The sequence below is a fragment of the Manis javanica genome, chromosome 10 (assembly GCF_040802235.1).
Source record: "Manis javanica isolate MJ-LG chromosome 10, MJ_LKY, whole genome shotgun sequence".
NCBI lineage: Eukaryota > Metazoa > Chordata > Mammalia > Pholidota > Manidae > Manis > Manis javanica.
In genome coordinates, this window is record NC_133165.1 from 113,050,183 (window position 1) to 113,065,223 (window position 15,041).

General features: G+C 56.6%; 1 protein-coding gene across 5 annotated transcripts in view; it reads right to left on the reverse strand.

The window, feature by feature from the left end:
* Window positions 1–15,041, reverse strand: part of TCF20 (transcription factor 20) — a 178,714-nt gene that overhangs the window by 110,957 nt on the left and 52,716 nt on the right. For 2 of the 5 annotated variants that reach the window (XM_073213966.1, XM_073213965.1), the window contains exon 1: window positions 1,299–1,612. The exons of 1 other annotated variant lie outside the window; for it this stretch is intronic. The gene's annotated coding sequence lies outside the window, so the exon portion shown is untranslated. Of the gene's footprint in view, window positions 1–1,298; window positions 1,613–15,041 lie in introns of those variants that run through there. 2 more of the 5 variants (XM_037006851.2, XM_073213968.1) reach the window with 2 other exon arrangements.

Sequence of the window (15,041 nt, forward strand, 5' to 3'; positions counted from 1 at the left end):
GCCGGAGCTTTAGGAGTAGGGAATTTGGCCAAGGTTAGTTTATTTGGTGGAAAAGCTGTTAGTAGATTCCTGGTCTACCAGATAGGAGTTCAGTTCAGTTGCCCAATCCACTGAGCTGCCACCCCATGTGAATTTTTTTTATAAAACTCTTCACTGAAGCTGTTGACATAAGGGTCCAATTATCATTCAAAGATCTGCGTGTTAGATAACAGCTCGAAAATTCCATCCATTTTACAGCAGTTACCAGAGTCATCTAATCTTCAAGGGTTGGGGGGAAGCAAAGAGGGAATGGGTGAGGGAAAAAAAACCCTAATTTTTATCTGTTCCCTAAGGGCAAACTAAAGGATTGCATACAGACAGACAGTGCTAGTATCCACAACCACAAAAACAGACAATAATCCCCACCCACAGGCCGAGGAAGGCGGCCGCTCCTCGGCACCGCCTCCCCCCGCCAATTCCACTCCCACCCCGGCGCACAGGAGACATTCCACCTCCCGCCAGAGCGGGCTAGGCGGGATCGGCTACTCTCCTTCGACCACTACTTTCCCCCCAAAAAGGGACGGGAAGCTTAGAGCCTCATACCCCTCAAACGAACGCTCGCCCGCCCACGGGGACCACCGGATCAACACCCCGCCCTGCTCACTGCTGCGGGGAAAGGGGCAGAAAACCCCACGCAGGAAGTGTGTCCCGCGCTCCCCTCCCCGCCCCCCACGCCGGGACCTTGCGCCCTGCCCGCAGATACCTGTCCTCCTCCCCCAACAGACGATTAGTAGCTGCGTCCACATGGCTTCAGGTGTTCACATGGCAAAAAACGGGCCCTAGTCCCTCCGGCGGCAGGGGCGCGCTCCGACTCCCGGACACTCAAAGCTGCCGAAAGTCCGGCCCTCGGCCCGCCGGCTTCGCCCCCAGCCCGCAGCTGAGGGGCGAGTGCTGCCGGACTCGCGGGGCTACCACAGGTCCCGGGGCGGGCGGCACTGACCCTGCCGACCCTCGGGCACCAGCCGCTCACACCAGAAGCCGCGACCAGCAGGTATCTTCCCCCGGCACCTTCAGGTTAGGGCCGCTGCCCAGCCCTGCCGGACCGAGACCTCTCCTTAAGGAGACCAGGCCGCTCCTCCCTGCACCCCCGGGCCGAGCAGGGGCATTCCCCTCAGCACCCCGAGCTCCGGCCTCGGAGTCCGGGAGCTCAGCACTCCCAGGTGGGGCCGGGCAGGACCTCTGCCCCAGTCTCCGAGGCCGGCCACCCCGGCCTGGCCCCAGCCCCCTGGCCCTCCCCCTCAGGCCCCGGCGGCAGTTACCTACGGGAGCCCCCTGCCCGGTCCCTCGGCCTCAGCCGGGGGCGGGAGGGGAGGGAGCGGCGGCGGCGGGCGGCGCTGCTCGGGGTGGGGGTGGGGGAGCCTCCACCGCCTCCAGGTCGGGCTCCCGGGCAGGCGGCGGGGCGGGCCGGGGCCGCGGCCCCTAGAGGCTCGCTCCGGCCCGCGCGCTCGCTCCCCGGTCGGGCGCGCCTCAGGGCAGGCTCCCCCGGCAGAGGCCGCGGCCGCCTCGCAGGGGCCGAAAGCGGCTCAGCTCGGGGTTTTTTCTCTCCATTCTCCCAACACACAGGAAATAACAGAGCGTCAGGTGACAGAGCGCAGCCAATGGGGAGGCTCCGGGCCGCGGCGCGCGGGCGGGCGCGCGGCGGGGGCGGGGCCGGCGGGCGCGCGCGTGCCCACCCGCGTGTGGTGGCGCCGTGGCCTACGCGCGCCGGGCCGGAGCGCAGAGACCCCCCTGCTGGCCCCCGACCGGGGTCGCACGGAGTTCCCCTCAGTAGCTGCCGGGTCCAGCGCGCGCGCCGCCCTCGCAGTGCCATCTTGGCCCGCGGCTCCGGGCCGTCCTGGGAGTGGCCGCAAGCCAACTTTCTGGGGAGTTGGTGGCCCGGAATCTCTCCCTGGGATTTCTGGAGTTCCCTGGAGCCTCCAACGCCAGAATCGTGCCTCTGGCTGCCTGGGGAGTCCGCGGGCGAGGCTCCGGCCTCCTGCTGGTAACCTGCTTAGTGGCACCGGGCAAGGAGGCGGCTCCTGTCCGCCTAGCGCTCTCCGGGGCGGCAGGCCTGGTTGCCTTGCCGTCTCCAACCCCCTTGGCGTCGCGCGTCCTTGGAATGAATGCCTTGGGCCCTCTGGGAGCCTGTTTCCTTCTCAATAAAAGCGAGGCAGGGGAAGGCCCACCAACCTTCATATCAAATAGATGCTCACCAAATGCCAGTTGCCTTGGCCGCAGGCAGCATAGAAAAGCTGCAATGCCCGGCTTGCTGCACCCAGAGTCCAGAACTAATTTGGAGGGAAGGTGGAGGATTTGTGGTGCCAAGGCCCCAGGCCATTCCCAGCCTTCCTTTGCAAATCTCATGTATGTTGTATGGAGCAAAGGAATGGCTTTTGACTTTTTTTTTTTTTTTTAAGAAAATCTCAGTTGTAGAACCACCACTGAGATGTTTGTGCCCTGTGACTCACTGCTATCAAAAGTGTGGCCTGTGAGGGTAGGAAGTGTTTGGAGTGTTTGTGATCCTGCCTCTGGCTTACCCAGGGACCTGGCCAAATTCTCTCCCACTCCGGGCCTCAGTTTTCCACTAGTACAATGAGGAGGAGAGTTTGGACTAGATGTCCCTAATATTGGCTAAAATTGCTGATTCTAAATTAGGCCCCCCCCAACCTGCCCTAGATGTTAGGGAAGTACACTACACGACTTTCTTTTCTGAAGCAACTCAACTTGAAAGTAAATTGGAGCTGGAAGAGTGCTTTGGGCAGCAGGTGGAGGCTGAAAGGAACCAGGTGTGGCCTTTAGTATATTGGAGGTACACAGGTTTCCAGGGCTTAACTCTACCTTTTCACCTCTCACCCTGTCTAGCGCACTTTGCCCTGCCTCAGGCCACCCGAGGATGTGTCCTAGCTATGGCAACACCTGCCCCTAGTAAAGGGATCTGGGCAAGGCCTAAGTTGGTTCTGGCACCTCAGGAGGATGTGGCTGGGGAAGCCAGTGATTTCTCCAGGCTTCTACCTAATCTCACAAAGTAGGGGCTGGCTCCAATGTGGGTCAGGGCTATTCTTGGAGACTTGATTCGCCAACACCTCCCTCATGCCAGGCAGGGTGCCGGGCTCTTTCGGGGCAGAGCTGAACTGGCAGCCAGGCCCTGCCCCCTAGCGTTTCCATTGTTCTGTGAGTTTCATTTTCAAATCCTTGGCACTAAGACTTTTGAAAGACCAGTGTTGGCTTCTGCTTGGGTCAGGTCTGCAGAGGGAAAGTTTGGGGTACTCTCCGCACGGACCCATGTTTTCTGAACAAATATGGAAGGAAGCAGGGGAGCATCCTGAACACTAGTTGTTGGGTGGCCCCTCAATTTCTTGAAAGAACTCATGGAGAAAAAGGAAGACTTCTCCATATAGTTTCCTGCACCGTAATTCCTCCCTTCATTTCCCCTCTTCTGCAGTCACTCTGGTCTCAGAGTGGGGGACTGGAACATGAAGTGGATGGCGACAACCTGTGCAGAGCCTCATTCAAAAGGGAAAGCATACAGATAATTGGAATCCAATTTGTTCTTGTTTGCTCCTGCCTCCTGTTCTAGAACTGACTCTACAGCTCCCTCCTACCCCTTTGACCCTGCTGGAACACTGCCCAGCTAATCTCCAGCTGGAAACTCCCCCTATTCTAGGGCCAGGCAGCCTGGATCTCTTCATCCCTGGCAGCCTGTCACTTTTCCTTTTTGGTACCATTCAGAAAAGAACATGTGTGGGTATTATGGCCAACAGACAGATTTGGGTTACTCTTGGGCTCTGTGGCCTTGGATAAGTCATTGCACGTCTCCCAACTCCGAACCTTGGTTTCCTCAGCTATAAAATGACCTATTGATAAGGTATTATGGGACTCTTTTAAAGAGATCTACATAAAGAATTCAGTACAGTACTGTACACAAACTAACAACAGCTACACTTGTATGACGGGGACACAATGAAAAGCAAGCAGACTGAGCTGCCCAAGATCCCACAGCAGCTATTGTGCCATAACTGGGAGCCCCCTTCTCTTTGACTGCATAGCGTCTTCTGTTCTCTTCTTGTCTCATCTGTGAGAATCCTGTTTTTTCTACCACACTTTAGGGAAGGGACAGTAGGTTCATTTTTTTCTCTCTCTCTCCTAAGCCAGTCTACTCGAAAAATACGTATTGAACTGAATCAGTGGTTTCAATTTCAGAAGCAAAATTAATCCTTTCCCTCCTCCTCCGGCTCAGAGATGGCTTTTGGAAACCCTGTGTCACTCCCTTTATTACAAACTCCTCTGCCCTCCTCCAGGCGCCTGGGCCACTCCGGGATTACAAATGGAGCCTTCTGCCTCTAGGTCACTGGTTCTGCTACCATCTGTCAGCACGGATTGATTGAGGAGACTGGCCCTGCTCAGCAGATCAGTGACTTGTGCGAAGTGAGCTGGGGCATCAGTGCCTTCGGCAGCAGGCGGATGGCCTTCTTCTCACTCACTGGCTCTCCTGAGCATGCATAAGGCCCTCACCTTTATCCTTCAACTCGGCCCCAGCTTTCCTTGCTCTCGGGAGGGCCTCCTGCTAACTCTGGAACACCAAGAGGGAGGCCTGCAGTTCCTGCTCACAGTCCTCCAGGAAACAGCTCATGAAAGCATCTGGGTCACAGACCAGGGAGCCCCCCAGAGCATCCTGTGAAACCCGTCCCAAGCCAGGCAAACCCAAGAGAGCACAGACAGATCCCTCATGGGCATGCCTTCATGCTGCACAGGGCACCTGCCGGGGGCCCTGATAGGGGGAGCACAGGGGCTCGGAATAAGTCCCTCTGGGGAAAGGCAGGCAGGCTCTAAGACTAAAGGGGTTGGGGAGGTGCAGAGGGCCAGGGGATTCCAAGACTTACAGTGTGGAGACAGCCACTCGCTGTTCCCAGGAGGGTAATGCCCAATGCAAGGCTAGGGGAATGGGAGGTTTACAAAACAGAGATACTTCTGCTTTCCTTGGGTCTTCTGCATCCTATGGAGGGTAAGGCGCCATCTCCATAAAAATGACAATGTTAACCGTGACAATACAGCCCAGAGAAAGCCAAGCTTACTGTGAACAGGCTCTGTGGGTTTGCAACAACCCACTTTACAGATGGGGCCACTAAGGCACAGAGAGTTTAAATACCTTGCCCCAAGTCACACAGCTTGGAAGAGGCCATGCTGGGATTTGAACTCAGATCTATTGAGGTTGCATTCTTTAACCACCAAGCTTCCCAGCCCTCAGTTAACACTGGAAAGATGGAAGGATGCCCACAGTTGGTGGGTGTCAAAGGCTGCATGTGGATTGGGAAAGAGACGTGAGGACAGCAGGGTCAGCACCAGCCTCTCCCAACAAGTAACACATGAAGCCTAGAGGCTGGGCAGTTTGCAGGCACTGGGACTTTCAGACCCCATGCCTGGAAGGCTGGACTGCCTGAGTGGCAGATGCCCTCTGTCAGCTGCTGTGTCAGTGCACTCTTCCCACAGGTGAGCAGAGAGAGACCAGAGCAAACGCAGCTGAGCCCCTGGAGGCCCCTGCAACCTGGGCACCTGGGTGGTCACCCCTCATCCCACTGGGCACTCCTGCTCCTAAGGGCTCCACTCTCCCTGGGCAGCCCCTAGAGTGGTGGCCCACACAGGTCTCTGAGCAGGGGCCCAGCCTGCTCCCACTGTGTCTGTCCTTCAGCCATCACTCAGTGGCTCTGAGTGTGTGTTTTCATCTGGAAATTGGAATGGGTGGGAGGAGGGGCTGAGTGACCTGCCTGCCTTCAAGTCCCTTACCTGGATGACCCCATTCATTCCTCCCATCAACCTTAATGAGATAGGGATTGTCATCTTCACTGTGCAGAGAAGGAAACCTACACAGAGAAGTTAAGAGACTTGCCCAAGATCACACAGCTGCTATCAAGCAGCAGAGTTTGGATTCCAAGTCAGTGTTCTGGTTCCAGAGCCCCCACTGAGTGAGTCACATCATTACAAAGTGTTAATGTAAGAAGAAATTATCTAACAGTAGTGGTGACAAACGCATGTTCTGAGTGCTTTGCCTGCATTAACTGGGAGCCCCCTTCTCTTTGATTGCCCTATGAGGTGGATACTATCATTACTTCATTTTGCAGGTGGGGAAACTGAGGCACAGCAGCTTGGAAGGGCAGAGGTGGAACCTAAACCCAGGCCAGTCAGGCTGCAGAACCTCCCCATTGCTTTATCATGAGAGGACAGTAGGGAGGTTTCTTTCCATTGGGATTACTTCTGGTTGAAAGCACAAGACTTTTAGCCCCATGACTGCCGGGCTCTGCAGGCAGGCAGTGCTGCATGCTGAGGCATGCCGGGAAAAGACTTTGTTCTATCCTGTTTTGTTGACATGCCCTTCATTTTACGTCTGAAACCCAAGCTTCCTGCAAAGAATTCAAACCGTGGAGAAAAATTCGGCCATAATACAGCCGCTACTTTCTGAGCCTCCCTGTGCTTGGTGTTCTCTGTGCTTGGGGCTCCGTGTGTGTCCTCCCACTTAACCTTCACAAGGCCCTGCAGCCCCCACTTCACAGCTGACAACACAGGAGCCTGGAGTTGCTAACAAGATGTCCAAAGGCACACAACTGCTAAGTGGTAGGTCTGGACTTTTCCCCAGGTCCTTCTTGGGAATCCTGCCTCCTCTGACTGTATCAGCTGCACCCTATGGGAGGTAGGCACTCATCTTCTGCCACAGGCTCGTGTCTCAGTGCCACAACCTAGGCCCCTGGGTGCAGGTCCGCACCCACAAGTGTAACAGGTGCAAGGGTAAGGAGTTGGATGCCGCCTTCATGAAGGGGAAGCTGAGAAATGCCAACATTGATGCTCCCCCTGCTCCCTCTCTCCCTCTGGTGACTCGGGAACGGCTGCCCTGACACCCAGGTGATTGTCTTCTGGAAGCAGCCATGCCATGGAGGTTCCTGTCACCACCCACATCTCCCTATGGGCTCTTGAGGACAACTGCCCATGTACACAGGATCCAGGGGAACAAAGCAGCAGAATTTACGGATTCTCCAACTCCCAACCAGTCCTCTTGGGGGCAGCCTCTTGCCCCGGCCCACCCATCCCTGCAGCAGACCCATCTGTTACCCAGAGCTGGCCTGACCCGGGCTCCCACTGGCTCAGAGGCTTTCAGTGGTCCCAGGTGGCTTCGGAATGCCAGCCGATTCTCATCCTTGCCTGGCCCGCTCACCTCTCCGACCTTCTCCCCCGCGTCCCATTCTGCCTCTTCGCCATGCCAAACGAGCTGTCTTCCCGCCATGCTCCTGTCTGCTCCCTGAAGCAGGAAGCTGGATCCCTCTTCGCTGCACATTGAAATTAAACCCTCTTTCAAGTCTCACTCAAATGCCACCACCTCCAAGAAGCCTTACCTTAACAGTCATGCTAAATTCATTCAATACTAAATTGAGCCCTTATATGCCACGCGTGGAGCCCAAAGGTCCCTGTTGTCATGGAGCTTACAGTCCCATGGGGCCATTAAAACAAATCATCATATAAAAAATCACTAGGAAACAGCCATAATACACATTAGTAAGAAAACATGGAGTTGGGGGAGAAACATGGAGGGTATATAATGGTACCCTGGGTCTTGGGGATCCAGACATTTAGCTGAGCACCTGAAGGACAGATAGGGAGTAGCCATATGATAAAGTTGAAAGAGAGCACCAGGTAGTGGGCACAGCATGGGCAAAGGCCCTGAGGCAGGAGGGAGCAACTAGTTTTCTAGAGGGGGAAAGGAGGCCAGTGCAATTCAAGTGAAATGAGAAAGCCAGAGATGCACCCAGAGCAAGGCAGTGCAGGGACTTTATCCCAAAGGCAAAAGGGGAGGTGCTGAAGGATTTCAAGCAGAAGAAACACTCAATATTCACTTATAAATTATCCTGCCAGCTGCCTGTGGCTGAACATCTTCTGAAAAGCCCTGGCTTAAAGGTCCAAGGCCTGAACCTTGATCATCTGGTCATCTGGCTGTGGAGTTTTCAAATCCTTCCTCCTGGACCAAGCTCTTGAGGACAGGACTGACTGTCTTCCGGTTCTCCCACATCACCCCCAGCACACGGAGCTGCTCCGAACTCCTTTGCGGGATGAACTAACAGACAGGACAAGACACTTACCAGCATTGCCCCTGGGAGGGGCCAGGCTGCTTGAGGGGACTTCCATGCTCTCTGGAAATCACAGGAGTCAAGGGTTTTAGTAAGGCTGCTACTCAGGGAGCCCTTGAGGGCAGGGCCAGCACCCCACTGCTGTCCGCACCCAGCATGACACTGCACAGGAATCCGCTGTGACCATTCCGTGAATGACCAGAAATAGAACCAAAAGACCTCAAAGCTGTAAGGCGCTTTCAAGTTTACAAAGCTCACTTCACATCAGCAGTCTCACAGAGGGTCAACCATCTCAAGTGGGTACAGTTACTGTCCATTTCACAGGTGAGGCAACTGAGGCCCAGCAAAGGGAGGGTCCCTGGGGAGTCATGGCAAAGCCAAGACTAGAACCTGACAACAGTTCAGGCTACTTATGGCCCCCATGGAGTTAAGAAAGTTTTCCAGAAATTTCTTTTAAAATGTTTTAAAGTGCCATATTTCATCAGGATGTCTGTCATGCCAGCAGTGGGAGCCAACACGCCAGTTGTCAAAGGTTGTTCCCCTACACGTCAGATCCACGCACCCAGCACCAGGGCCCTGAGTCTGGCAGTTTAGCCCAGGACACAGCAGGGGTCTGAGCAACAAGTCCTTGGCTCACTGGACATGACGCTGCCCACAGCAGGTGCTCAGTAAATTCCTGTTCAAGGGGATTCTCATGTGTCAGCTGATTTGAGGGGATAACAATGGAGAACGTTCCTACAGCTCTCCACCGTGCTAAGTGAATTACCAGCACTAACTCAGGTCAACCTCATAAGCCTGAGGTGAGTATGACAGTTACCCCCATTTGTAAGAGTGGAAACTGAGGTTCCTAGCAATAAACAATCACACAGCCAGTGAGTGGCAGAGCCAAGATTTGAACCTATGCAGAGCCCTTAAGTAATCCCATGCCCTGGCTGAGTGAAGGTCAGCAGGAGTGTCCCAGGCAGAGGGAACAGCAACTGTGCATTCCTCAAGGGCCATGACCAGGTCAGGCACGTTGCATGGCGTTGGGGCAGCCCCTGTCCTCAAGGGGCCTCCTGGGAGCCACCTCCCTGCTAGACCCTCTGGCCCCCTACCCCAGCCCAGGTGAGGTGTGCTGGTGAGGGCAGGACAAGCAGTGGGAACAACTCAGGTTGTTTATCTGCCACCTGACTGCAGAACACAAGGGAAGAGAGCATTCTTTTTGGAAAAATCAATGGGCAGATGATACTGCCCAGTCACAGCCTATATGGAAGCCATCCAAGAAAATCAGAGACAAGAGACTTGCAGCGCCTTACAGAAGCTGGGACTCGAGAGGGGAGCAAGCCTGAAACCCCATCATACAGATAGGAAAACTGAGCCCAGTGTGGGGTCATGACTTGCTCAAGGGCCCAGCTTGTGTCGACAGTGCTGCCATGTGTGTGTGTGAGGGGTGGGGGCCAAGCCCCAGGTGGTCCCGAGCCATGGTGGGTGGGCCCTTGCTCATCTTCATGCCTCATACCCAGCCATCCAGTTCCCTCTGGTCTTGCCCACACTACCAAGGATGCCAGTGGGCCTCACCTAGAAAACACCAAATCTCTGGGGCTCTTCTCTGCACACTTTTAGCTTCTGGGATGCCCTGGGCCCCCCACCCTCACGGCCCTCACATGTTGGCAGAGTCAGGGAGACTATTCAATAAGCTACTACGTAGTTATGCAATTAGAACAGCCTGCCTAATGCACAGTAAGTGCTCGTATAAGCATTAGCTATTATTACCAGGCACGATTATCATCCCACTTTTACGGGTAGGAAACTGAGGACTGAAGGGTCGAGTCACTGGCCCACAGATACTAGGTGCTACAGCCTTCACTCTCTTGAGTCGACTTTTCTTTAAGCTAACAGTTACTGAGTGGCCCCAGGAAGCCAGGCTCTGGGCTGAGAGAATTATCTCTTGTACTCCTCACCATAGCCCTGTGACTTAGGTTCTGTTATTATACCAGGAAAGTGAGGCTCAGAGAGGGCAGGCGGCTTGCCTAAGGCCATACAGCCAGACAATGACAGAGCCAGGGCTGAACTCAGGCAGCCTGGCCCCTGATGTACTGGCAACTTGGCTGGGGATGGAGTGGGAGATTAAGCCCTCCTGGCCTCTTATGGGGCCTTGTGGTCACCTTGGGGGGTCCCAGGCTGCAGAAGCTGCTCCAAGAACACTCACCGCTGACGGGAGGTACCGGGCCTCCACTCTGCTTCCTTAGCAGTGCTGGCCTCGGACCCTAGGTGCCCTGAGGCTCCAAATTAAAGGAAGACTTAGGGTGGTCCTTAAATTCAAATACTGGGAATTCCAGCACCATAGGGCCAGCCTGAAAGGCCTGATGGGAGGAGCTAGAACAAGCTAGCTTTTCAGGATCCTAGAGAACTGTCTAAAGTTCTAAGACACGAACACTTCCAGAAGGTGAGTTTGCAGTGACCATGTTTGTGTGAAGCCTGCCCACTCTGACATCAAATTGGGTTCTCCCTTTCCCCAGAACTGGCTCCCATTGCCAAAAGAAACAGGGCACCCTCTCCCCTTCCCCCTCCCTAGGTTTCAGCCACATGAGGCGACCAGCCTTTTACACCTGGAAGCTCTGCTCTTGTTCTTTCTTCTGGTGGTACACCTGCCTTAGCCTGGCAAATTCCTACTCATTCTTTAAGGCCTTCAAATGCCACCTCTTCTCTGAAGCCCCTCCTGATTGCCCTGTTAGAATTCACACGGTACCGCAGGAAGAACTCTTCTCATTGTGCCTCTAGTTTGCTGGCACAACTCCCTCATAAGCACAGCTCCCATTAAGTGAACACCTGCTGCATGCAAGCACTGCACCTGCAGTCTCCTTCATCCCCATAACAAGCCTGCAGGGAGAGGCCACTACTCCCAGGCCCCTGCCTTTTATTGCAGCTCTAAGAGACTAAGTGACTTGCCCAAAGTTACACAGCTAGAAAGTGGCCAGGGAAGACTGCAATTCAGGGCTGTCTGGGGTCCATCAGATTGGGAGTACCCAGAGGGAGGGGTCCCACTATGTCTCTCCCATCTCTGTATGCCAGGAGGCACCACCTGCAGGTGGGCAGGCTCTGCGGGGTGAGCTGATTGGCCAGCTGGCCCTTGCTGTGGCTACCCTTCTGGTGCTCCCAGCACTTCTAGCCAGGGGAGGTCTCAAGTCCAAGCCTAGAATGGACCTAGCACCCAGGATGTCCCTGCTTTCTTCCTTTTCTGTCTGGCAGAGGAACCTACACGGGGACCCAGAGCCCTGCAGGCAAAGGCCGGGCAGGCAGCTGCTCCTCACACCTGGCTCCTGGACTCTCTCTGGCTCCTCTGTGCAGGCTGGCCTGAAGGAAATGCTGAGGCAGATAAACAAGGCCATCATCAGTTTCCAAAGGGATATTATTTAGCCACATAAGGCTCTCCAGCTTGGGGCAGATATGGGGAAAATTCTCCATGGGGAAAAAAATCCCCTTTGGGTGGGTTTGCCCCAAGGAAATGAGCCCATCACCCCTTCTAGGTGTGCTGTGCTCAGTCCTAGGCAGATGATGGGAACCCTGAGAAGAAGCCTTAAAAGTCCCTCTACCCAAAGACGCCCACCCAGTCCTTATACCCAAGGGCCTACAGTGACCACAGTGTGGTAAGTGCTGTGAGAGGAGGTATGGGGGTATGGGGGTTGGCACAGTGCAGGCCCTCAGTCCACCCAGGTGGAGGGCAGGGGAGGCTTCCTGGAGGAGGTAAACTGAATCCAGAAGGACCTGACCAGACAAAGAGGAGGTGGTGAGATCAGGTGAAGAATCTGTTTCCATGGAAGGAGGAATAGATTGAGGGCTATGGCCTGAGGCCTAGTGCATGATGGACGCAGCTGGGCAGCTCCCCTGACTCGCCAGCAGAGGAGGGCTCCTGCCTCAGCTTCTCAGCCCATAACTCTGCATCCTTGATGGGGCGTGAACTACGGCCTGGCCCTGGTACCATGCATTCTCTGGAGACCTGCCCCAAAGACTGACCTCCTGTGTGTGTGCCACTGTGCCTGCCTGGGCCCTGTGGCTGCCTCCTGGCCCAGGTCAGGCTCAAGCTCCCTGCCCTCACAGGCCCCTCAGAGGAGCCAAGGTCCTGGAACACTTCACCAAACCCAGCCTGGCTGAGGAACCCTTTGCCAGCCTCCTGGACGGGCCTGGCTGGCACTGCAGTTGGGGGCATGCCCAGCCCTGACTTCATATCCCCAAAACCCCACCTCAGCTTCCATCCCGGGCTCTCAGGCTCTGGCCACCCTTGGAAGGCAGCTGGGGGGCAGAAGTAGCCTTCTGAAACCTCAGGCCGCCCAGGCTCGGAGAATGACAGGACCGTGACCCTGGCTGGGGACAGAGAGACCTAGCAGGGAGGCAGCCAAGATGCGGCGATGGCTGGAGGTCAGAGAGTGGCCTGGGCCCCTCGCCCAGTGAGGAGGGGGCTGGCATGCCAGGGAGGAGGCTGGACCAGCTCCTCCCCGCCATGCCGGCCTGTCTGTCTCAAGCACTTCACTGTAAAAATAAATGGAAGCAGCACACGCCAGACAGAAAAAGGGAGGCAAAAACCCACCCCCAACCGCCCCACGCGGCTCCCTCGGCAGGTCTGAGCCAAGGCCCTGGCCGGGGTTACTTGCTGCTGCTTTTCCAGGGAAGCTGCTGGTGCCAAATTTGCATTTACCACAAACAGAGACAACACAATGTCATAATCCTTCTCCTGTCATTCTCCCCTCTCTTCCTCCTCCCACCTCAGACACACACGCTAACACAAAATGACGGCTCCCTCGACAGCCTGAATGAGCAGAGCCCCCAATCTCCGTCTTAATTGTTGGCGTTTCTGTCCAGCAGGCTCCCTGCCCATCGCCCAACTTGCAGCAGACCACCACCCACTGCCCCCTCCTTTGTCCCAAATCACCGCTGACAAATGGCCTGCTGGAGGTGGAGAAATATGCCTGGAAATAATGGGGGCGAGCCAGCCCCTGCCCCCCGCTGCACCTGCATCTTCACTGATGGGGTCCCGGCCACGGACACCAGCTAGACCCGAGGGGACAGGAGGGCAGCGGTGGTGACTCGGCCCCTGGGACTCTGACCCAGGCCTGCCCTTCACGCCCCTGCCGCTGCCCGGGGCCGCAGTGCTCGCAGAGCAGCCCCCTCTCGCCCCTCCTCTCCTGGCCACCCTCCTGGGCACTGCTCTGAACATCCCCCGCGCTCCCCTCCCTCCACTGCTCTTGATGGCAGTTCCAGAGCTGCAGCCGCCACTTGAGCAGCTGCGGCCTTTGATGGGGACAAGGCAATGAAGGCGGCCCGGGAGGCCCCTGCCCTGCCCACCCTGCCGGCCCCGCCCGCCCCCGGGAGCCCGGCCGGGCAGCGCGGCGCGGCAGAGCGCCCAGCGGGCACGCCTCGTGCACCAGAGCAAACTTTCACGACCAGAGGGAGGCACCGCGCACGCCGCGTTACCTTTGCAGCAGCATCTTCCCTGGCACCTGCCCCAGACCCCTCCAACAGGCCAGCCCACGGAAAACAACTCCCTGGCGGAGACCGGGGAGGAGAGGAAAGGGAGGAGAAGAGAAGGAAGGAAAGGGGGCAATTTCTCGTCTCTGCCTCGTCGCGGCTCCTTCTGCCCAAGCCGGCAAGTGAAGTCACAGGGCCGGGGCGGTGACATCAGCTGAGCCTCTGACATCACGGCCCCTGCCGGATCTCACCTCTGCAGGGTGGAGATAGAAGGGCGCAGGAGGAGGGGATGGATGGAGGAGGGAGGGGAGCCCCATCCCTCCATCGCCCTCAACCGCAGAGCGCGCGTGCCAGCGCGGGGGGGAGGGGAGCAGCAGGGAGGGGCGGGCAGCTCATCTCTAAAGAATGTGTTTTATCTCTACAGAGGGGGCCACTGTGTATCTATTTATAATTGGCCCCAGGGTGAATGGCTTAAAAGGGGCAACCGCCCACCACAGGTGAAGATCACAGCTCACCGCTTTCTTGGGGCCCATGGGGTAAAGGCCAGTGCGACCATTCAGAGGGTACCTACTGTACCCAGCACCTCAGGAGGTGGTCATGAAGACTTGGTAGAGCTCAGAGACGGAAGGGCCTCCCTGAGGCTGCACAGCAGGAAAATGAGCTGGGATTTGGGGCAGGGGCACAAGAGGGAAGAAGGGGCTGGTCATAGCCAGCAAAAGGGCCCAGAGCTTCAAGGACCAGCCAGGCAGCCTCAGGGCTTTTTGAAGCCTCACCAGCCACTGGATGAGGCCTTGGGTCTGATAACAGCCAGGGCCACCCCCCGCTGAGGTGGGCTTCAGGTGGAGCTGGCAGGGCCAGCAGCCTCACTCCGATGGGCTGGCACCGGGCATTCCCACCCCCTCCTCCACCACACTGCCTGAGAGGAAGGTGCCAAAGCCCCAAGTCAAGAGGGGGAAGCTGAGGCCCAGGACATGATCGGACAAAACAGGGACCCCCGTGTCCAGTACTTAGGCTCCAGACCACAGCCACCTCCCTGGCCCTCCAATGCCCTAGGCCTGAGCTGCCTCCTCTCCAGCTCCTCAGGCCATCACCACCCTGGCAGAGGGTGCCCATTGGATGCCCACCTCCTCTGACAAAACTGCAGGTGTTTCAGCCTCTGCCCTCAGATGAGAGGCCACACAGCCCACTCTGCTGTGCACCCTTCAGCCTGAGACCCCAGCCCAGCCCAGGGCCCCTCCAGGCTCAGTGTGCCAACCCCTGGCAGCACAGGACATCTGGGCTGCTGACCACTGGCTGCCCAACTCAGCCACACACCTTTATCTGAACTTGGGGCTGACACTTAGTGAGGGCCTACTTAGCACGAAGCTCCAGTTACCTCATTTCATTCTTCCCGCACCCAGGACGTCAGGGTTACAGGCCAGGACACAGGCCACTCCCACATCTGGACAGCACTTCCATTTCTCCCAGGCTTTC